The 23,312-nt window shown below is 40.4% G+C and overlaps 1 pseudogene; it reads right to left on the bottom strand.

Moving 5' to 3' along the window:
* Positions 1–13,016: 13,016 nt before the first annotated feature.
* On the bottom strand, positions 13,017–13,400 carry LOC122725989 (annotated as a pseudogene).
* Between the last annotated feature and the right edge of the window lie 9,912 nt (positions 13,401–23,312).

A 23,312-nucleotide genomic window follows, 5' to 3' on the forward strand; every position in this document is an offset into this window, starting at 1 on the left:
GCTTGTCATTTCTACCTTCACAACATCTTTCACATACATTCCCTTCTCTTCCCTCTTCATATCTACCACCTTATTTCAGGCCCTTATCACCTTTCACCTGTACAATTTCTTTTTTTTTTAATAGTATTTTATTTTTTCTAATTATACATAAAGGCAATTAAAAAAATTTTTTTTTTTGGTGAGGCAATTGGGGTTAAGTGACTTGCCCAGGGTCACACAGCTAGTAAGTATTATGTGTCTGAGGCCGGATTTGAACTCAGGTACTCCTGAATCCAGGGCCGGTGCTTTATCTACTGTGCCATCTAGCTGCCCCAAAGACAATTTTTAACATTCATTTTTACAAATTTCTGAGTTTCAAATTTTTCTCCTTTTCTCCCTCCCTCCCCTCCCCTCTTCTTAAAATGGTAAGCAATTTAATAGATCACTTGTATGATTTCAATAACCATCTAATTGGTGTCTGAGTATCAAGTTATCTTCCTACTCCAATCCATCCTCCATTCAGCTACCAAAGTGACTCTTAAAAAGTATAGGTCTAGGGACAGCTAGGTGGCGCAGTGGATAAAGCACCTGCCCTGGATTCAGGAGGACCTGAGTTCAAATCTGGTCTCAGACACTTGACACTTACTAGTTGTGTGACCCTGGGCAAGTTACTTAATCCTCATTGCACCGCGCCCCCCAGAAGTATAGGTCTGCTCATTTCACCCCCTACTTGATAAACTCCAATGTTTCCCTGTTCCCTCTTGGATCAAATATAAAGTCATTGGTTCTGGCATTTAAGGCTCTTTATTACCTCCCTTTCCAGTCTTCCCATGCTTTATTCCCTTTCCATGCACACTACAATCCAGCAACACCAGACTTGGTATTCCTCAAGCAGATCACTCCATCTCCCATCTCTGCCTTTGCATTTGCTTTTCCCTTTGCCTGGAATACTCTTTCTCCTTCCTCTGCCCATTCATTTTCCTGGCTTCCATCACAACTTAGCTTAAAGCCCTTCACCTCTACATGGCCTTCTCCTTAGAGATTACCTTTCATCTATTCTGTATATCTTATATGTACCTAGTTATTCTATATGTTATTCTGTGTAATTTACATGTTTTCTCTTCCACTAGAATGTGATCTCCTTGAATGAAGACTGTTTTTTGTCTTTCTATGTAGTTTGAGTACTTAGGGCACATGGTAAGTGCTTTAAAAATGCTTGTTGAATTTTTACTGTTAATTCTGGAGAATCATCTTCTTTTGCAGATGGGACAAAGTGAAGCCCAGATGGACTACATAACTTCCCCAAGATCATGCAATAAGTCAATCCAAGAATCCTGCCAAAAGCCAGATTGCTATGGGGAATGCCACTGGAATGATTTCTGAGGGAGACAGGAATGGAAACCAGATTATCTGGAATCAGGAGGACCCGCGTTCAAATACAGCCTCACATACTTACTAGCTGTGTGTCTCTGGGCACGTCACTTAACCCTAATTGCCTCCAATAAAGAAACAAAATTAAAAAAGAACTCAGTTATGGTTGGTCATATCTTCAGATTTCTCCCTATTGTCAGACATTAGTATCTCTGAGAGAGTTAAATGAATTTGTGTTTCCAGACCCCGCCCCCATCAAAGCCTTTTCAAATATTTCCTCCAGGAAGCTTTCCTTGCTTAACCAGAGACCATCCCCTACTCTTTGCTCCATATAGTTTATCCTTCACTAATTCTCTTTGGTTCTTATATGTGTATGTGGGCATGTATGGGTATGTAGTGTTCTGTCTCCTTACCTAGACTATAGGGTGCTCAAAGGACGAAATCCTCTGGTCCCTATACCCCAAACCATCACCAGTCCCTGAGCTCTGTACATAGTCACCTGGTAGAGTGTGAGATGGTAACCTGTACTTGGTTTGGAACAAAGGGTAGCATTGGTGGTGGTAGTATTCAGCAGTGGTATGAGAAGAAAGAATTTAAATTCTTTGAGAGAAGGGCTGGTTTTAGTTTTTATTTTGTATTTTAATTTATTTATTATTTTAGTTTTATAAAATAAAAAGTGAAACTGTCCCTGCTTTCAAAGAATTGAAATTCTATTTGCTCAGGTCACACCATAGGTGATTGATAATGCTTCATGGTGGGGCCCCTAGAAAATATGCCCAGTGGCCTGACATCTTAGAAATGTACCCAGCCTGCTCTGGAGAAATTGTCCCAACAAGTAAGAGATGTAGGGCAAAGAGAATGGGAATTCATCAGGAGACCTGTGTTCAAATCCTGATTTTACTACTCATTGTGAGTGGGACTCACTACTTATGTCCTCACTCTACGCCCGAGTATCCTCATCTGTAAAATGAGGATTTCAGAATATTTGGTCTCTAAGTCTCTTTCTAGCTCTATATCCTATGATCCTAATTAGTTTCCTCTGTTCCCAACCCTCCAGCAAGACTAGGGTTAATCTGATTTAATAGTGTCCAAGATGCAAGATTCCAGATTTCTGCAGCTGTCATTACTGGGAGCCAAGGCGTCATTAGCCAAGACTAGTGGAGGAGACTCAGGTGTGTTCATGACATCGCTATTCTCTCCCCCATTAACTAAATATAGCCTTTGTTCAGATCATAAAGGTTCCCAGACTCCTCTGAATCACTCACTCTGCCGTGCCCTGTCTGCATATGACAGGACTGTGATTCTGATAAAGCTGAATGGTTTAGAATGTGGTCATTCCCGTTTCACTACGGGATGAGATGCCAAGGTGTATTGTCGGGTGCCTCATGTGACTGCAGCATTTATGAATCCCCTGGGGGAGATGCCACCATTTTCGATAATTCCCTTTACTCTGTGTCATTTAGAATACCATTTTTGAATCAGAAGGGTTTCAGAAGAGACCTGTGGGAATTGTAGTTAGAGCTGGGAAGGGCCTCAGATGATCTTAGTCTAAACCCTTCATTTTAACATCTCACATATAGTAAATACTCAATAAATGTTTGTTAAATGAATGAATGAATCCATTTTATAGTTGAAGAAACTAAGACCCTGAAAAGTGGTTTACCCAATAGTACTCAGACTCATACAAGAAGTCAGTAAGTCAGTAAGTCAGAGAAAGGACAACTCAGGAGATAACAGTATTCTTTTTATTTATTTTTTATGTTTTTATTTTTTTTTCTTGAAATAACAGTATTCTAATAAAAGGAAGATGCTATCTAATGCAACCCCCTCCTTTTTACCTAAGAGGAAACTGAAGCACAGAGAGGTTCAGTGACTTGCCCAAGGTTACACAGCTAATGTCTAAAGCGGGATTTAAACCCAGGTTTTCCTTACTGGTAATAGATAAAAGATGATTGGTTTAAAGCCAGAGATTCATTTTCACACAATTACTTTGTATTCATCGTGGCTCTGGTTTTCTCTAGACTCAGCCTGATTTTCAGTGGGCCTGTCAGGCCTTGTTTGGTGGGAGGGAGGACCTGGATGACCAAAATTAATTCAAGTGAAAATTACACTTGCATTGTCCTCCCTCCTCCTCTCATCCCTTCACCCTCCTTTCCTTTTCATCATCTAACAGAATTTCCCCTAACTTCCTCCCTGGGAAAAAAGGGAGCAAGAAATTGAGACCTAAGACATAGACATACTGAACCATTGATAACCTGGTCTTCTGGGTGGGGGGGGGTCCAATCTGTTCTAGAGCAGTCCAGTCCCCTACATGGTGGGAGGGAAAGAGGGAAAGGGGAGAAATATGTTAGTCCAATCCAATCTGATCCAATTCAATTCAATGCAGTGTTTTAAAGTACTGACTGTAGGAGTTAAACTTATACTTTGATGGTGAAAAAATGACAAAGACCTTTCCAGTCTGTCAATTAATATTTATTAAGTATCTACTGTATGCCATTCACTGTGTTAAGGCTGATGTTGCCCTGGAAGATCCCATCATGGGGTTATGACATAACAAATAGGTACAATACAAAACAAGAACAGCATGGGGCAAAGGATCTCTGCCCCAGGAAAATGTGAAAAAGGAAAGATTACTTGTTGGACAACATACTATTTTGACTTTATTTCATTTCATGGGGAGTTCAAGTCATCAGTAGTTGCCCTCCCTTATAAAACCTGCTGTTTTGGACCAAGAGAGTGGTGCAGACAGAGGAGAGCATCCCTTGAATGACGATCTTATAGATAAAAAAATCCATAGAATCTCAGTTAAGCTTGGACATTAGATGTCATTGGATCCAGAGATTCTTAACCTGAGCATGGACCCCCCAAAATCTGTAGAAAGTTTGGTCTGTGAATATAGGATGGAAAAATTTCAATTTTTTTGGTATAATGGTGTGTCCCTCCCCCACCCCGTAATACTATGTATTTTATGATATACATTTAAAAATTTTAAATGCATTAAAAATTAACATGCTTCTGAGAAGGGCTCCACAGTCTTCCCCAAGACCACCAGAAGGAACCATGACACAAAAAAGTTAAGAACCCCTGATCTAATCCAACTCCCTAACAGGTGACAGTCATTCTGTTTTTATTCAGTCGTTGTTCATTCCTGTCCAATTCTTTGTGACCCCATTTGGAATTTTCTTGATAAAGATAGTGGAGTGCCATTTCCTGATTCAGCTCATTTTTGTAGATGAAGAAACTAAGGGAAATAGGGTTAAGTGACTTGTCCAGGGTCACACAGCTGGTAAGTGTCTGAGGCTGGATTTGAATTTATGGAGATGAGTATTCCTTACTCCCAGTCTGGCACCCTAACTACCATGCCACCTAGTTGCCCCACAGTCATTCAGCCTCTCCTTAAACCCAACCATTGACAAGTATGCTTGTTCTTACCTCTTTACTGGACAATGTTGGACAACTCTACTTGTTAGAATGTCCCATCTCTACTTGAGCTGAAATGTCTCCCTGTTAACTTCCACTCATTTGGTACCAGTTATCTTCTTTCAAGGGCAGGCGAAACAAATCAACTTAATATGAATCAAGGAACAATTTTGGGTTGGATGATGTCAGGACCCCCCTCTCCCCACAATCTTCTTCAACAATTGAGAGATTCAGCGAAATGCTTGGTGCCTTGGGCAGCAGTGGAACCACTCTCTTCCTGACATTGGAGATCCTCAAGCCTTTGCCAGATGACCATTTGTCAGGAAGAGGAGATCATTGTTCATATCAAACAAACACTAAACATTTATAAAGCACCTATTGTGTGCCAGGCATTGTGAATGGTAATGGACTGCATTAAAAAGACTGACTTCTAGAAACAGGAAGGTCATATAAGTCCCTCTGTACCCTGCCCTCCTCAGACATCACCTGGGATGTTGTATTCAGTTTGGGGGTGCCATGGGTTAAGAGGGGTATTGAAAGTGAGAGATAGAGAGATCTGGAATACTTCTGTAGGACACTGGGAGGGGTATTATCTGATTAAAAAAAAGTCCATAAACCCACAAATCTAAGTACAAAAAGTGAATGAGGTCAAATACCCAGCACCTGAAGTTTCAGGCACCTTCAAAAATACAGACATGCTCACTGCAGCTGAAAGCATTCTGGTATGCATTTTAACAATTAGTTTCTATCTCAGCATCTTAATGTGTTTTGCAAATAGCTTTCCTGTATTTACATAACTATTTATTTGATGAGCATTTTTCAGTTCTGACTTCTGAGTAGTTAAGACAAGTATTCATATGTGTAAGTCAGTCCCTCAGTCAGTTTCCCAGGGGCCCACGTCTGGCCAGGATGCTCTAGATCTCAATGATAAGAGAAAACAATGGAGGTAGTGAAGGACTCTGGGTTTATTTATAACTGAGGACCCATTGACATTGAGTAGCAGGAGAGGTGGTACCAAGCACATGGTTGGGACTCACTGTGGAGGGAACATTAGGAAACTTTTGGAGGATTTTTTGGTAACCTTGTTCCTTACCCCATTGCCTTTCTATAAAGGACTATCTTTCCTATACTCATCTATGGTATTCAACCTTCCCTGCTCCCAAGGTGTTATGGTATTATAGAAAGAGTTGTGGATCCAAGTCCCTTTAGGAACATATCAAGCGGACCTAGAAGGTACTTCACAGAGATTAGTAATTGAACCCCTTCATTTTACAGATGAGGAAACTGAAACCTGTGGATGTCAAGTGAATTGCCAAAGAATCTACAGCTGGTTTCAAAGTCATAATTTATTTACTTACTTAATTATTCATTCATTCATTCATTTTTTGCAGGGCAATGAGAGTTAAGTGACTTGCCCAGGGTCACACAGCTAATAAGTGTCAAGTGTCTGAGGCCGAATTTGAACTCAGGTCCTCCTGAATCCAGGGCCAGTGCTTTATCCACTGTTCAACCTAGCTGCCCCCTCATAATTTTTATTTATTTATTTTTTGGTGAGGCATTTGGGGTTAAGTGACTTGCCCAGGGTCACACAGCTAGTAAGTGTTAAGTGTCTGAGGCCAGATTTGAACTCAGATCCTCCTGATTCCAGGGCTGGTGCTCTATCCACTGCACCACCTAGCTGCCCCTAAATTTTATTTTTTTAATGAACAAAAATTTCTTTCCCATACCCCTACCCACTGAGTAGAAGGACCCCCCCCCGACAAATATGTATTGTCAAGCAAAACAAATTCCTTCATTGGACATGTTTACAAAATATGTTTTGTGAAATAAATTCTGAATCCTGAGTTCATCACCTCTGTCAGGAAATGGGTAGCTGGAGATTTGATTTGAACCCAAGACTCCTGACTCCAAATTCAGTGCTGTTTTTATTATACCACACTGCTCCTAGTCCAAGCTCTACTAATTCTCTTTGTCTCAGGATGATATATCTATAGCTAGAAAGAATTTAAAGGCCTTTGAATCCAATCCACCCATTTTTCAGATGAGAATACTAAGGTCCACAGAGATCTTGAAGTGATTTTTGTCTAAGGTTTGGGTAAGTAAGTGGCAGAGGCAGGATTTGAACCCAGACCCTCTGATATTGATCTAGTACTCTTTCTGCTGGTACAGTGGAAAGGGATGTACTGCCTCAATTTCTGTGTGATGAGGAGGCACCAACATTTAACAAATATTCACTGAAGTCTCCTCTTCCTCTGACATGCTGTGAGTCTTATGATTCTCTGGCTTGGTGTTAGCGATAACAGGTCATGTTTAGTTAGCAGCATCATGCCTTCAGCATTTCCTGGAAGATACTTACTGGCTTCTGTGCCAGGGATCCTGCTTAGGTCACAGGATTGTCACTTTAGAGCTGGAAGAAATCTTATAGATCAATCAACTACATCAATTCCCTCATTTTACAAACGAGAAAACTGACACTCAGAGAAATGAAATCATTTGCCTAAGGTGGTTCTACAGGTAATGAATAACTCACACAGTCAGGATGTAAATCACACCCCAAATCCAGAGCTTTTTTTTTTTTTAAATTTTACATATAAGGTATTTTATTTTTTCCATTACATGTAAAGATAGTTCTCAACTTTTGTTTATACAAGCTTTACAATTTCAGATTTTTCTCCCTCCCCCCTCCCCTAAACAGCAGGTAATCTGATATAGGTTATATCTATATAGATATAGATATATATCTATACACACATATCTATACACATAATAACATTAATCCTATTTCTGCATTAATCCTGTTATAAGAGAAAAAATCAGAGTAATGATGAAAAACCTCAAAATAGAAAAAAAAACAACAGCACCCAAAACAAAAGAAATAGTATGGTTCATTCAGCATCTATACTCCGCAGTTCTTTTTTTTTTTCTTGGCAAATCCAGAGCTTTTTCAACTCCCCCATATTGTCTTTTTTCAGGGAAGGCAACTTCATGCCCATGAATAAAGGAGACTGCCCCCTTCTCTCCTCCTCTGGGTTGCAGGGTATCGCCTCTTCAAAGGAGTCCCCATTATCTCAGAGCCATCTGACGTTGCCATCACAGATTCTTGGGACGGCATTCTTCAGCTGTTTATTTATAAAACACTCTTCCACTTTGGACTAGGTAAGAGGTTATTAATGTTCTGGTCAGGTATAATTACTGTGCATAGGAGAGAGATGACACACAAAGGGTGTTTCTTTCCTTGAATTTCCTTTGATCTGGCTCTTTGCTGGGAAAGTAGAAATTAGGTGATATCTATCTTGGGCTCTCGTACCTGGAAGAACTGAGCACCGCTCCTAGGTGTCCTCAAACTTAAATAGCCACTGGTACTGCTCAAGGCCTCTCCTCCCCACCCCCGTCCTGTAAGGATAATAGAGCTGACACAGAGCCAGTTACTTCTTCTTTCTTTCTTTCTTTCTTTTTTTGGTCCAGTAACTTCTTTTTACTGATGAGTAGACTTGGGCCCAGGGGGCTAGTGACTTTCCCAAGATCATATTCCCACTGTATCAAATTGTCTCAGAATGAACAGGGAGAGGTTGAGGACTGACTGGTCAGTAACCCTGGTCTGGCCAGGGGCATGGCTCAATGTTGTCGTTTTTTCTTCTCTCTTGTTCTCTAAGAGGACCAAGACATTGAGAGGTAATGTCATGACTTGCAAGGAATTGGATTTAATCGAGGGAGGGCTACACAAAGTCATCAACCTCACTCTCTCCTGCAGAGTCATCTGGGTCCAGTGGCAAGATATATATTAGAATGACTAGAGATGACTCTGGATGTTTGAGGCAATAGGGGTTAAGTAACTTGCCCAGGGTCACACAGCTAGAAAGTGTCAAGTATGTGATATGAACTCATGTAATTCTGACTCCAGGGCCAGTGCTCTATCCACTGCACCACCTAGCTGCCCCTGGGTCAATGCTACCACAGGAACAAATACTTAGACCTAAGCCAGACTTCCCTGAAGTGCCTCTTGTGAGAGAAGTTAAATGGGGAAATGACTTGTAGCTACTTCATAGATATTGGGAAATTCACCCAACCTGGACATTTCTGGATCCCTGGAAGGGTTTCTTCTCAGACTCTACTGACCCGGAGACAGGGCACTTAAATGACACCCTTGGAGAGGTTTGTTAAAAAAAATCAACCAATTTCATAAAAGAGGCTGAAATCACTTTCCTCAAAGTCCTTTCTTTGTCTAGTAACAGCTCAGGGTGTATGGAGTGTTTGGGGAGGACTAGCATCACTGGTATGAGGGCTTGCTGAGCCCTTTTCAAGGCTGATCATCCACCTTTAGGGTCCACATGTTAGCTAACACTCACCTGTGGCTCTAAGAAGTTATGGCATGCATCACAACCACATCCCATAAAGTGTTTCAGCAGATGGGCTAAACAAGGGTGATGGTAATTGGCCAGTCTCAAACCCATTGGAGAGGTAGGGGGATGCCTACCTGAAGCATGTGAAGACTCCACCCCCCACTCCCCCCCGGAAGAATTTGTTCCAATGGCCATGAAGGTGGCTGAAGCAGGCTTGGTCAGGTATTAAATGTGCCAAGGTTATCCACTGCATTCTGGGCCATCTCCTGTTGTCTGGACTCTTTTCCTGCCACTGGATGTCAGTGGCTCTGGAAGAGAGAATGAGGCTGATAACTTTATGCAACTCTGCTTCACTTAAATCCAATTAATTCACAAGTCAGGACATCATCCAGTGATGTCATTGTTCCTTTTTGATAACTAAAGATCCACAAACAACAACAATAACAGTTCATTCATCACAGATTATTTACAAAGTGCTGACTTCACAACAGCCCTGTCAGGGAGGAAGCACAAGCATAGTCTACCCATATGATCATTGGATAATAGATTTAGAGATAGAAGGGACCTTAGTATTTATCTAGTTTAACCCCTTCATTTCATATATGAGGAAACTAAGGCCCCTAGAGGTATAATCACTTACCTAAGATCATTCAGCTAGTAAACCCATGGCTTCTGACTCTAAGTTCATTGCTCTTGCAGCTAGTACCTCAAAGGTGGTGCAATAGATAGAGCATTGGCCCTGGAGCCAGGAGGACCTGAGTTCAGATTTGACCTCAGACACCTGACGCTTACTAGCTGTGTGACCCTGGGCAAGTCACTTAACCCCAATCATCTCAAACATCCAGGGTCATTTCCAGTCGTCCTGATGTATATCTTGCTATTGGACCCAGATGGCTCTAGAAAAGAGAGTGAAGCTGGTGACTTTACACAGCCCTTCCTCCCTTAACTCCCATTCACTGCAAATCATGACATCACTTCCCAATGTCATGGCCCTCTTTGAGAATAAAGGACAAACAACAACAACAACAACTAATACCTTAATGACTATGTATTTGAGCTATAAGCAGATATATGAAGGGGGGGTTCTATAGGGGACCACTATGAGTGCATAGTTCAAGTACATTTCCAGAATGGTGTATTCTTTATTAAACTTTATTAATAAGAAAAGAATGGGGGCAGACAAGTGGTGCAGTGGATAGAGCACCGGCCCTGGATTCAGGAGGACCTGAGTTCAAATCCAGCCTCAGACACTTGACACTTACTAGCTGTGTGACCCTGGGCAAGTCACTTAACCCCAATTGCCTCACAAAAAAAAAAGAAAGAAAGAAAGAAAAGAAAAGAATGGTAGCCCAAATAATCTTTTTTTAAAAACATTTTAATTTAATTTATTTTATATATTTTTTTCCTCTTTTTTTTTTTGAGCAGGGCAATGAGGGTTAAGTGACTTGCCCAGGGTCACACAGCTAGTAAGTGTCAAGTATCTGAGGCCAGATTTGAACTCAGGTCCTCCTGAATCCAGGGCTGGTGCTTTATCCTCTGTACCATCTAGCTGCCCTCTGATGTATTCTTTCAGTTGCTATTTTAGTCTCTGGAACTAAAATATCAGGGTAGTTTCTTGGATAATTTCTTGAAATATGATGTCTAAGTTCTTTTTTTGATCATGGCTTTTAAGTAACCCAATAATTCTTAAATTCTCTCTCCTTAATCTATGTTTTCCATGTTTGCTTTTACAATAGACATTTCATACTTTCTTCTATTTTTTTCATTTTTGACTCTATTTTATTATTTCTTGATGCACCATGGAGTCATTAGTGTCCACTCACCCAATTCTAATTTTTAAGGAATTATTTTTTTCAGTGAGATTTTTTTAACCTCTTTTTCCATTTGTTCAGTCCTGCTTTTTAAAGTTTTTTTTTCACTTAGCATTTTATTTTTCCCCAATTACATGTAAAAACAATTTTAACATCCATTTAAAAACCTTTGTGTTCCAAATTCTCTTCCCTCCTCCCTCCCCACCCCCTTTATTCAATATAAGTTATATATGTATAGTCATGCAAAACAGTGTTTTTTCTAGTGAATTTTTGCACCTTCTTTTCTATTAGCTTTTTTAAAAAATAAAAGTCTTTTATTATTTTCCATTTACATGTAGAGATAGTTTTCAACATTTGTTTTTATAAGATTTCCAATTTCAAATTTTTCTCCCTCCCTCCCCTCCCTCCTCCCCTCCCCTAGACAGCAGGTAATCTGATATAGGTTTTATATATATATATATATATATATATATATATATATATATATATATATATATATATATAAATAACATTAAATATTTCTGCATTAGTCATGTTATAAGAGAAGAATCAGAGCAAAAAAGAAAAACCTCAAGAAAGAAAAACAACAGCACCAAAAACAAAAGAAATAGTATGATTCAATCAGCATCCATATTCTACACTTTTTTTTTCCTTCTGGATTTGGAGAGCCTTTTCCATCATGAGTCCTTTGGAACTTTCTTGTACCATTGTATTGGTGAGAAGAATCTAGTCTATCACAGTTGATCAACACATAATGTTGATAATACTGTGTACAATGTTCTTCTGGTTCTGCTCATCTCACTCATCATCAGTTCATGCAAGTCCTTCCAGGTTTCTCTGAACTTCTCTTGCTCATCATTTCTTACAGCACAATAGAATGCCATTACATTCATATACCACAACTTGTTCAGCCATTCCCCAATTGATGGGCAGCCCTTCAATTTCCAATTCCTTGCCACCACAAAATGAGCAGCTATAAATATTTTTGTACATGTGGGTCCTTTTCCCTTTTTTATGATCTCTTTGGGGAAAAGACCTAATAGTGGTATTTCTGGGTCAAAGGGTATGCAAAGCTTTATAGCCCTTTGGGCTATCCCATCCAAACTGCTCTCCAGAATGGTTGGATTAGTTCACAGCTCTACCAACAATGCATTAGTGTTCCAATTTTTCCACAGCTTCTCCAACATTTATTATTTTCCTTTTTTGTCATATTAGCCAATCTGATAGGTGCCAGGTGGTACCTCAGAGTTGTTTTAATTTGCATCTCTATAATCAATAGTGATTTAGAGCACTTTTTCATATGGCAATAGATAGCTTTGACTTCATCAGAAAACTGCCTGTTCATATCCTTTGACCATTTCTCAACTGGGGAATAATTTGGACTCATATAAATTTGATTTAATTCCCAATATATTTTAGAAATGAGGCCTTTATCAGAAGTACTGGCCATAAAAATTGCTTCCCAGCTTTCTGCCTCCCTTCTAACTTTGGATGCATTGCTTCTGTTTGTATCTATTAGCTTTTTAAGGAGTTCTTCTCTTCAGTGAATTTCTGTATCCATTTTACTATCTATCCATTTCTGGTTTTTTAGGTGTTATTTGAATAATTTTGTACCTCTTTTCTCAGGCTCTTAATTCTCTTTTCATAATTTACTTGGATCACTCTCATTTCTTTTTCCAATTTTCCCTCTACCACTATTATCTTTCCTTAACTCTTCCAAAAATTCTTGTTGAATTTGGATCTAATTAACATGATTCTTTGAGGATTTTTTTTTGTATCTGTTTTTACGTCATCATCGTCTTCTGTGTTTATGTTTTGGTCTTCCCTGCCACTACAGTAGCTTTTGAGGGGGCTAAATTCTCTCCTGTCCCCCATTTACAGCCCACTTTTTTTATTTTGAACTTCATGTTAAAGTTGGGCTCTGTTCACCTGGGGGTAGGAGGTACTGCCCCAAGCTTCAGGCTTTTTTGTGCTGCTGCTTTCAGAGCTTGTTCTGGGTGTCTGCAAGTTTTTGGTGGTGTGATCCTGGAAGAAGTGTGGTCACTCTAATTTTTTTTTTAGTAAACATTTTATTTACTGACCAACAGAGTAGTTCTTAAAACCATAGCTTCTGGAAGAACCAATTGTTTTTGCCTGTCTTGTACCTCTCCTCAAACTTGACCTTGGCCTCCCTTCTTGCCTTACATTGACAACTGTTTTGTTCAATGGAATATCCACAGAGTATCTGGTGGGCATGAGGTGTTTGTAGTTATAAACTTTCATGAAGGACTTGATTTTTTATCTCTTGGCAATCTTCTTTTTGCCTATTGCTGTGGTCACCTTTCGAGGGTAGTGGTTGATGCCTGCCACCAAGGCATGGCTGTAAGGACTGTCAGATGTCCCATCATCAATGTTCTTGATGATGATAGCTTTGCACCCAGAGTACCACCCATCCAGGACCAGCACCACCCACCTTCCCGGGTTTCATGAACTTGCCCATTTTGACACAAAGCAGGATGCTCCTATAGTGAAAAGCCACTCCTCTGATCTTTACCAAAGAAGGGCCATTGCTCCCCTGCAGCTGCACATTCTAATGTTCCTCTTTGCTTTGGCAGTGTGACCAGGGCCCCTGCTCCCTTGTGACTAACCACAAGTACTCCTCTCCACCCTGGAACTACAACCCCAAACTGCATATGGGCAATAGAGTTGCCAATCAGTGTCAGCAAAGGGTCCCCTGCAATCTCTTTTGGAGCAGTCATTTGATCCACTTACTGTCTCTGGACTGAGAGTTCCCAAAGCTGCTGCCACCATTGTTGTTACTGCTGCCTGTGTGGGCTCCAGGCAAGCCTCCACCATGGTGCCACATACTTCTCCTGCTGACCTTCAGTTTTCTTAGGTTAGAAAAAAATGTCTCACCCTGACTTTTTTTTGGCCTTGCTGCTCCTAAATTTGACTTGAGGTCTTCTTTTAAAGTTATTTAGAGGGGAATGATAGTAGAGTTCAGCTGTGTGGCTGCCCCAATCCACCATCTTGGCTCATCCATCTAGCCCAGATGATCTAAGACAACAAAGACTCCTTCATTTCTTAGTTGGCTATGGAATGAATTGGACTGAATCTAATAAAAACTGAGAAGGGATAAATGTTAAGTTTTATACTTGGGTCCAAGAAACCTACTTCACAAGTACCAAACAGGAGCATGGAGGAACATCAGTTTAGTAGAAAAAGTTGGCGTGAGTGTGTGTGGGTTAAAAATGGACTGTAATTCTCCATACAAATCAACAGCAAGGAGAAATGTACAACCAAGAAAGCTTATGGAAGTATGGGGTTGCCATTAAAGAGAGCCACAGCTCCCGGAAATAAAGTTTTGGTCCCACTGTACTCAGCTCTGGTCAGACCTCATCTAAACTATTGTGTCCAGTTCTGGGCACCAGAGTTTTAAAAAAGAAAGATACTGATAAACTGGTGAATATCTAGAGGAATGGATCCAGGATATCTAAGGAACTGGATTGGGGGTGTTAACCTAGAGAAGAGATTGCTTGGAGTGATGGTGGGGTGGGGTTGGTAAAATGTAACAAATAATTGGGTATTTGTTATGCTTGAGTATTTGATAATAAATACTGGGGGAAGGTGAGACGTGATAACAAATGCTGTGGAAGAGCCTTCACCTTGACCTCTGTTTGGCCATGAAAGGAACAATGCATGTAAAGAGACTGATTTAGGCTTGAAGTCAGGTAAAACTTCCTAACGGGAAGAGCTGTCCAAAAGTGGAATGAGCTATCTTGGGAGATCTTCTAACTCTAAGTCCTGTGCTCTTTCAGACGTGCCATGCCATTTTGTGCGACTCGGAAAGGTAGCATGTATGAAAGGAAGCCAAGGTGGAAATTTTCCAATGGATAATCCACTGGGTGGGGGGGGCATAACCAATAATTGCTTGCTGCCTGTTGGTAATCTAGGGCCATCCCTGGAAGAGGGAGGTGACTATGAAAAGGAGAAGTTGGCCTCGAGTAATTTGTCTTGCCCAATTAGGTTAATGACAAAAAAAGCAGAAAAAGGCATATTTTTGTTGCACAGCAGAGAAACACGTTTACTTGTCAGTTCATGGCTTCAGTTTACAGGGCCCCCAAGATGGACAGAGATGGTGATGTTGGTGGTATTGGCGTTGGTGTTGGAGGTCAATGCCCAGTGGTCCTCATTCTGGTGGAGGGCATGGTGGAGGAGGGCATGGTGGAGGAGGGCACGGAGGGGGGCATGGAGGAGGACACTTTGGAGGGCAAGGGCAAGGGCATGGTGGTGGACATTTAGGTGGGCAAGGACATGGTGGTGGGCATTTAGGTGGGCAAGGACATGGTGGTGGGCATTTAGGTGGGCAAGGCTTAGGGCAAGGAGGAGGAGGACATGGGATACACTTGACTGGGCAGGGTGGTGCGCATTTCTCGGAGCAACGCTGCAGAAGTTTCTTCAGGCAGCTTGGTTGGCACCTGGGCTCACAGCACCTGGGCTCACAACACCTGGGCTCACACTTAGGCTCACAGGGCTTATTTTTATCTTCTTCACTCGACATGTGTTTTTCTTTCTCCAGGTTCTAGAAATGAAGAAACATCAGATAGACACACGTAAAAACAACAAATTGGAAAGATTTTGAGCAGCCCCAATCTTTTGTCTTCTCTCACATATTGATCCCCTTTCCCTTTTGGAAAACCTTGTTTAGTTTCTTTTCTGAGCTAAGAGGAAAATCAGAGACTGAGGAGGTCTGTATAGGGGAAAAAGACAATTTTTTAGACCCCTTTAACCAATGTCTTCCATAATATTCTCACGCTTCTATGGGTTCCTGGACTCCTGTTCTGCCTTCTGTACATTAGAATGCTTGGTAATCTCAGCTTAGCTCTTAGGCAACTTAACTTTAGTGCTGTTAATCACGTTTTGGCACTGGCCTATTTTTAATGATGATATAATGATACCAATAATGATAATAATAGTGATAATAGCTAGTTATCTACAACTTTAAGATTTTCAAAGTGCTTCAATATCTTATCTCATTTGATTTTCATAACCCTGTGAAATAGTTGTTATTATCCCTATTTTATAGAGAAGGAAACTGAGGCACAGAGAGTTTGTGACTTGCCAAGTTGTATCACACAGATAATAAATATCTGGGGGAAGTTTTGAACTTGGGTCTTCCTGATTCCCAGTTCAGTGCTCTGTCCCCTAATTCCATCTCATCTTGAATCTGTTTTTGACTCATTCTTCTCATTCCCTTCACCCACTTGATTATCTTCTTTCCCTCTTATTCCTGCATCTCCAGAAATTTGATGATGATACTATCCACTCCCATAGAAATAACTGATAAAAAGAGCACTTGTGGATTGTACATATATAACCTATATCAGATTGGTTGCTGTCTTGTGGAGGGGGGAGGAAAGGGACGGAGGGAGAAAAATTTGGAACTCTAAATCTTATGAAAATGAATGTTGAAAAGTACCCTTACATGCTAACTGGAAAAAATAAAATAAATGTTTGTTGCATTGAGAAAAAAACAAACAAAAAGAAATTTGATGATGAAATAAGAGGGGGAGGGCAGGGCTATCAGTTAGTAATCAACAGGAATCTGGTACTGAAATACTAACTAGGTCCACTACCAATGAAGGGCAGGAATATGGTGGAAAAGAAAAAAAAAACAACTTCCTTAGAGCTGTGGTTTGAGGGAGGGCATGAGATTGTTCTTCCTTCAAGATTGGGACCAGAGTTAATACAAGTTGGCCCAACTCTAGTTGAAGCCTTTGATGGAGGATAAATGATCACTTGTTAGAGATGTTGTAGAGATGATTCTCATTAAAGTATAGGTACAATCTCTTCCAGCTCTGATATTTTATGATGTGATTCAGTGATTACTCTTTTATTTCATTTATATGATCAGAAAATCAGGACAAGAGGAAATTATTTGGAGAATTCTAGTTCCTCTTTGATGTTATCATTTAAGGGTGTGTGTGTGTGTGTAAAATCTCACTGGTCAGAGCTACAAGAAGTTCAATTTTTACAAAAGAAGTTTCTTTCCCCATCTGTGAACCCCTTCTGTCATTTCAGCTCATTTTATATGGCCAAGTTCAATTTCTATATCAGTGATAGTGATTTCTAGTCCATCCTGGCTCTCAGATATATCTCGGAATTAAATTCCCTTGACTTCTAACTCATATTCAGAGAAGGAAAAAAGAGGAACAAAGAAAGAAAAGAAATACCAAAAAAAAGAATATCTAAATACTTAGTTCCATTTGACCCCCAAACTGGATAATGATAAAAAGTCCTGATTCTTAAATGGCTGAGAATCTATGTTTTAGTCAGAGTGAGACAATATAACCTGTTACTTAAAAAAAGTCAAAAGCACTTCAACCAAAGTCTTAAATATATCCAGTGACAAATATCCATCTTTTCCGGAATATTGGACGCCAAACCCAGAAGACTCTAATATGAATGATTATTTCTAGTTGTCAAAATCCAACTTACTGTGGCTTGGTGGTATCCGACCTTGACAAGAAGTCGAGTGGGATAGATGGAGAAGCTGGCTGTGCTGGGCCTGATGGTCCTTGCCCTCTGGTTTCTCTACTCACTCCTCTAGAAAGAGGTTGGCTTTTGATTATGACATCATCACTGGCATCATCAATGGGCAACTATTGGGTGAAGCTAGAGTTAGCTGGCTCAGCTCATGCCCTTGGACATTATGTTGTAAGGAAGCAAAACATAAAGAACAAGCTGTTGTGCATGTGTGAGTGTGTATGTGTGTGTGCGTGACCCATGGAGTGTGTGTACGTTGATGTAGGGAACTCATAGATGGGGAAACTCCTATCAGTTCAGGTTGGCATCTTATCAGCAGCTTTTGAGGCAAGTTCTGTTGATGATGGGTTTATCCTTTGGCTACTCTTTATTTCCTATTCCTGCTTGATCAGGAAAGAAGGGGAGAGGAGATGGGATTTAGGATGTTTAAAAGTACTTTGAGATAAATGTTAATAAAAATTCAAGGGGGCAGCTAGGTGGCACAGTGGATAAAGTACAGGCCCTGGATTCAGGAGGACCTGAGTTCAAATATGGACTCAGACACTTAACACTTACTAGCTGTGTGACCCTGGGCAAGTCACTTAATCCCAATTGCCTCACCAAAATTCAAAACAAAAACAAAACAAAAGAAAATTCAAGCAAATAAGTCTTAAAATACAGAGGGGTGAAAGAAGTAGTACAATAGCATGTTGGGGGAAATAGATCTGCCCATCGTCCAGTGCCTGAGAATTGTATATGATGACCCGCCCATTAACACTTTAATGGAAGCAGTTAAATTTTAAATACATTTAAAACTAAAACTAAATATGGGTTCCTTTAAAAACTTAACATATATGTACTACCAGTTTCACGGCTGCATTTATTTATTTATTCATTCACTTATTTATTTATTTATTTATTCATTCATTTACTTATATATATTTATTTATTTATCTGTTTATTCATTTATTTGTTCATTCATTTATTCATCTATTCATCCATTTATTCATTCATTCATTTACTTGGTTTTTAAAAGATTATTTATTTATTTATTCAGTCATTGATTTATTTCAGGGCAATGAGGGTTAAGTGATTTGCAATGAGGGTCACACAGCTAGTGTCAAGTGTCTAAGGTCTGGTTTGAACTCAGATTCTCCTGAATCCAGGGCCAGTGCTTTATCCACTGCACCATCTAGCTGCCTCAGCACAGTTTTATTTTTTAAGTTAATATTAGGGCTACAAAAATCTGTATTTTAAAAATAAATAATAAATATGTGTATATGCAGTGAAAAAAAGTACTTTGGAGGTTATTAAATCCAACCCCCTCATTTTATGAATGAGGAAATGGAAACCCAGAGAAGTGAAGAAATCAGCCCCAAACCACAGGGATTACGAGTAGTAGAGTTAGAATTTCAGTCTGGATTGCCTGACTCCAAGTCTGTTTTTCTTTTTATATAATCTCTTTTGAAGTGGATTTGGGAAAGAGAAGGCTTGGAACAGGGAGACTGGGATGAAGAAGGCTGACTTTACCACCTTGGAATCTCTTCTTATGGAAATGCAGTATAACATAGTGGGAGACTGCTGGAGCTGGAATCAGGAAGAACTGGGTTCAAATGCTGTCTGGGACCCAGATTATGGGCAAGTCAGCTAACCTCAGTCATTAGTTTCATTTGTAAAATATTTTCTATCATTCCCCTCTCCCAGTGTTGTCATGGGGCTCAAACAAGATGACACGTGTCAAGTATTTTTGCCATCTTCAAAGTGCTAAATAGAGGCCAGTTTTGTTCATTTTTATTCTACTCTGGACCTACTGCTGGTACTGTTCCCTCTGCCACTGCCTTTTCATACATTCTTCATTTATCTTCTTTGAATCCTAATTCTCTATGTTCTTGCTTTTGGCATCCCTATCTTCCACCCCCCCCCAACCCCCTGCCCCACCCCTTGCCCCCAATAAACAGCACCAAGAAAATTGAATAAGCAGGAATCAGGGCATAAACCAATGTTTATTTCAATTTTGAGAAATTTCTGCCTCAGACATTTACTATTTGGGAGACCTGGGGCCAATCACTTGCTCTTTCTGAGCCTCAGTTTCCTCATCTGTAACAAGGAAGGGATTTAGACTGTAGATAGATAAACCTCTAGAGTTCCTTCCAGCTTTTGTACTTTGACCCTGTGGATCTATAAGTGTTCATGGTGTGGTGTGGTGTGTGTGTGTGTGTGTGTGTGTGTGTGTGTGTGTGTGTGTGTGTGTGTATACGGGTGTGCATCTGTGTATCAACCCCCTAGCCATGTGGAGGAACAGTCCCTAGATAAGAAGGGGAAATCAGAGGAGTAGAATGTCGACAAAGTTCAGGGAAAGAGCTTAAGGGAAAGTTTTACATTCATTTAGGATAGTTCCCTTGTTAGACTTTCTAAACCACATTTTCTACTTAGAAAAATTTGATCCTTTTTTTATTTTAAGGGAAACATGGAAAATACAGTGGGGAAGAATCAAGTTCCTTTTAGCATTCTTGCATTGGGAGATAGGGATGGGGGGTGGGGTGGGCATTAGAAAGATAGACCAGGAATTTGGGGCCTAGTAGGAGCATGGAGTTAATAATTTGTAGAACTGGTCCTTCATTGGCCACCAAGGGATTACAGAATAGAATGGGAAGGAAAGGAGTGTCCTCTAGCCAGGGGGGATACAAAAAAGCATGTTACGTCTGTCCAATTACAGACGGTCTCCTAAATTGAAGCTGGAATTAGGGGAAACTATAGACATAGTTACAGTGAACAAAGCCACATGGGCAGATTTCTGGTTGGATATGGTGAGTGTTCACCTCTTCAGGTGGGGCTGTTTGCTTTTATTCAAGAATATAGTATGTCCTGGGGTGGGGCAGCTTCCTTTTGTGGTTTGGGGTGGAGTGCAGAGTTTCAGAATATGTTACCTCCTTTGGGGTGGATATTTCTGGTCAAATAGGAGTGTCTGCACCGATGGGCACTTCTGTGGTTTAAGTGGTGCTGAGCCCATCGCTCTTGTTGGGTGGGCACTGCTCTGGGAACATGAGTGGACACTAGGGAATCTTCCTTGACTCTAAGCGAACCAGTAAGAAACCAAAGCCAAATGTTTGGCACCTAAAAAGTTTAAAATGAAGCAGAATCTTAGACCACAGTGAGATAGAAATGCCCCCAAAGCTACTGTAGTTTGGATGTACTATTTACAACAAGGAAAAAGAAGTTGTACTGCGCTGCGCCTTAGTCAGTTACACATGGAATATTGTATCTAGTTCTGAGCATCACGTTTTAGGAAAGGAACATTGACGAAATAGTCCCTCTTGGCCTAAACAGGAGCATGCCAGGGCTGTGGAGGAATCCCCATGGACTTAGACACATCTGTTTCTTACAAACCCAGAGATAGCCGTGCTCATGAAGATGGCCCCTCTGCTGGGGACTTTCAATCCAGCCCCCTGGGCTGGCAGAAATAACAAAATGTCCCAATCATTCCCACCAAGGGTGTTCCACTTCTGGTTCCCGAAATGACTTGCCATACTCACTCTTTAGGTAGAAAATTGCAGTTTGGCAACTATCCAGTGACTAATGTTTACCTCCTTCTCTCTCACAAAGTGACTGACTGCTATGATACATACACATGCACAGATTTATGTTTCCTAGAAACCCCTCCTGAAATGTCAGTGGGTGCCTTGCATGACCTTTGAGTTATTCTTGGGGGGCAACATGAAAAGGCTGTTATGGTAGAGGGCCATGGGATGATCAGGAAATGGAGGTGGGTGGGGAAGCTTATGGGCTTTTGATGCATATGAATGAGCTTCAGGCCCATTTTTAGCACCTGCTGGTTAAATATGACAACCTCTCCCTCATCCTGAGTCCCTAGCTGAGGTCCAGCAGCATTCCTTCCTTATGGGAGTGGGGACAGACATGGGTAGATTCACTCCCTGTGATCTGGGAAGGGTTTTGGTTCCTTTCTAGAACTGATCCTGAGCTTTTCTATTGGATTACATTTGCAGCACTACTTTATTGTTCCCCTTTGTCTGATAATCCCCTTCCTACCTCTGAACCAGAAGCCTTGTGCAAGCCCTACCTCCTTTCCCTAGTTGACCCATAAGCCTTCCCATTTTCCATCTTTTCCCCAGGTTCTGAAATTCCCCATCTTGATCCCCCTCTACTTCCAGGAAGTGCTCCTGGACTGCTAGGAAGGGAAGGGTGGATTTTTTCCCCTCAAATTCCCTTTTTTAACTATTTCTAGTTATCCTTGTATATAGCTTGCTTTGTATATATTTGTTTATATGTTGTCTTTCCCATTAGATTGTAAGCTCCTTGAAGGCAAGGACTGTCTTTTGCCTCTTTTTGTATCCTCAACATTTAGCATAGTGCCTGGCACATAGTAAATGCTTAATAAATGTTTTTGATTGATTGATTGAAAAATGGCCATTTCTAATTGCTTTCCCCTTCCCCCACTTGACACACTCCTGCCAAATGTACCAACTTGCCCTCTCCAAATAGAATTCGTGGACCACATGACCTCTTTCTCCTTTTTTTTTCCAGCCTGCATTTCTTTTTGGTGCAGGGAGAAGAATGTATCTTGAACATGGAGGTGAGCTAAGGTATTTGGTCTTCTATTTGGTATGGGGTGAAGTTCTGAGGCCCCAGGCATAATGCCAGAAAGTGCTCAGGAATTGACTGATTCTTTGTCAATTATAAACTAATTAGTACAATTCTCAATTCCTCTGAAATGACAGTTTCATTCAATCCATGTGTACAAATACATTTATATTTGCATTTCAAAGATGTCTAATATAGTGCCCTTGTGAAGAATCTAGCCTGGACTCAATACCTTGCCAACCACTGTGGTTTCCCAGGGCATCAGGTGCCTCCTTAGAACTGAGCCATGGCCTAAGACTTCCTCCGTTTATTACTTTCTAAACTTCATTGATCTCTAATATTTATCATCAAGGTACCTTGATATTCCTGGCCCCACAAGTTGGTTTACATCCCTGGATTCAGAGGGCTGAGGTACCCAATGCCTAATTCAGCCATTTCTCCATTCTTCTGCTGCCACAGCCAAATCTTGCAACCATCAATTGTCTCCTTCCCTTCCTCCTTCCCCCACTGTATATTCCAGAGTGCACAAATGCATTTTCTGATGAGTTTTGGGGGAGTTGGCCACAATAATATGTGATCACTAAGTGGTGTCTTCCTCTTCCTTTTCCCAAAAGGCAAGGAAAGAAGTGTCCTGGGACACTTTTTATAAAAAAAATAATACAATTACTTCCTTCTCCTAGTATAAAGGCTAATAAACTCTGCTACCCAGTTAGTTCCTCCCCAAAAGTTTATGAGAAGCATTCCTTTCATTACATACCTTTAGCCCTCTTACAAATATAAGAGGAATCTCAGGATTTAGGTTTGTGGAGAGAGAAAAAGAGGACAGCTTGGGCTTAGTAATGCCTCCTTTCTTTACTTATTGTTTGCTTATTCTCTTCGTGCCTCAAGGAGCTGAGTAATCCTTCATATGTCCTATCAATAGAAGTAGGTATAGAATGATTTTATACACACACATACACACACACACACACACACACACACACACACTTGTGTCTAATGATAGCCATTTCTAGGGTGGAGAGGAGGGAAGAAAAAAAGGAAAAAAGAAATTTACATGATAACTTTATCATATATTTAAAAGAAATAGCAAGTTGTACATTTGCAATTTCATGCGCAATCACCTTTTTTATTATACTATGTTACAGAAATGCTTTTTTTATTCCATAAATTAAAAACAAAATAAATAAAAATTAAAAAAAGAAGTTGAATAATCTAATCTTTTTTTTAAAGTGAGGCAATTGGGGTTAAGTGACTTGCCTAGGGTGATACAGCTAGTAAGTGTTAAGTG

Source organism: Dromiciops gliroides, chromosome 4 (assembly GCF_019393635.1).
Source record: "Dromiciops gliroides isolate mDroGli1 chromosome 4, mDroGli1.pri, whole genome shotgun sequence".
In the NCBI taxonomy this organism is placed as follows: Eukaryota; Metazoa; Chordata; class Mammalia; order Microbiotheria; family Microbiotheriidae; genus Dromiciops; species Dromiciops gliroides.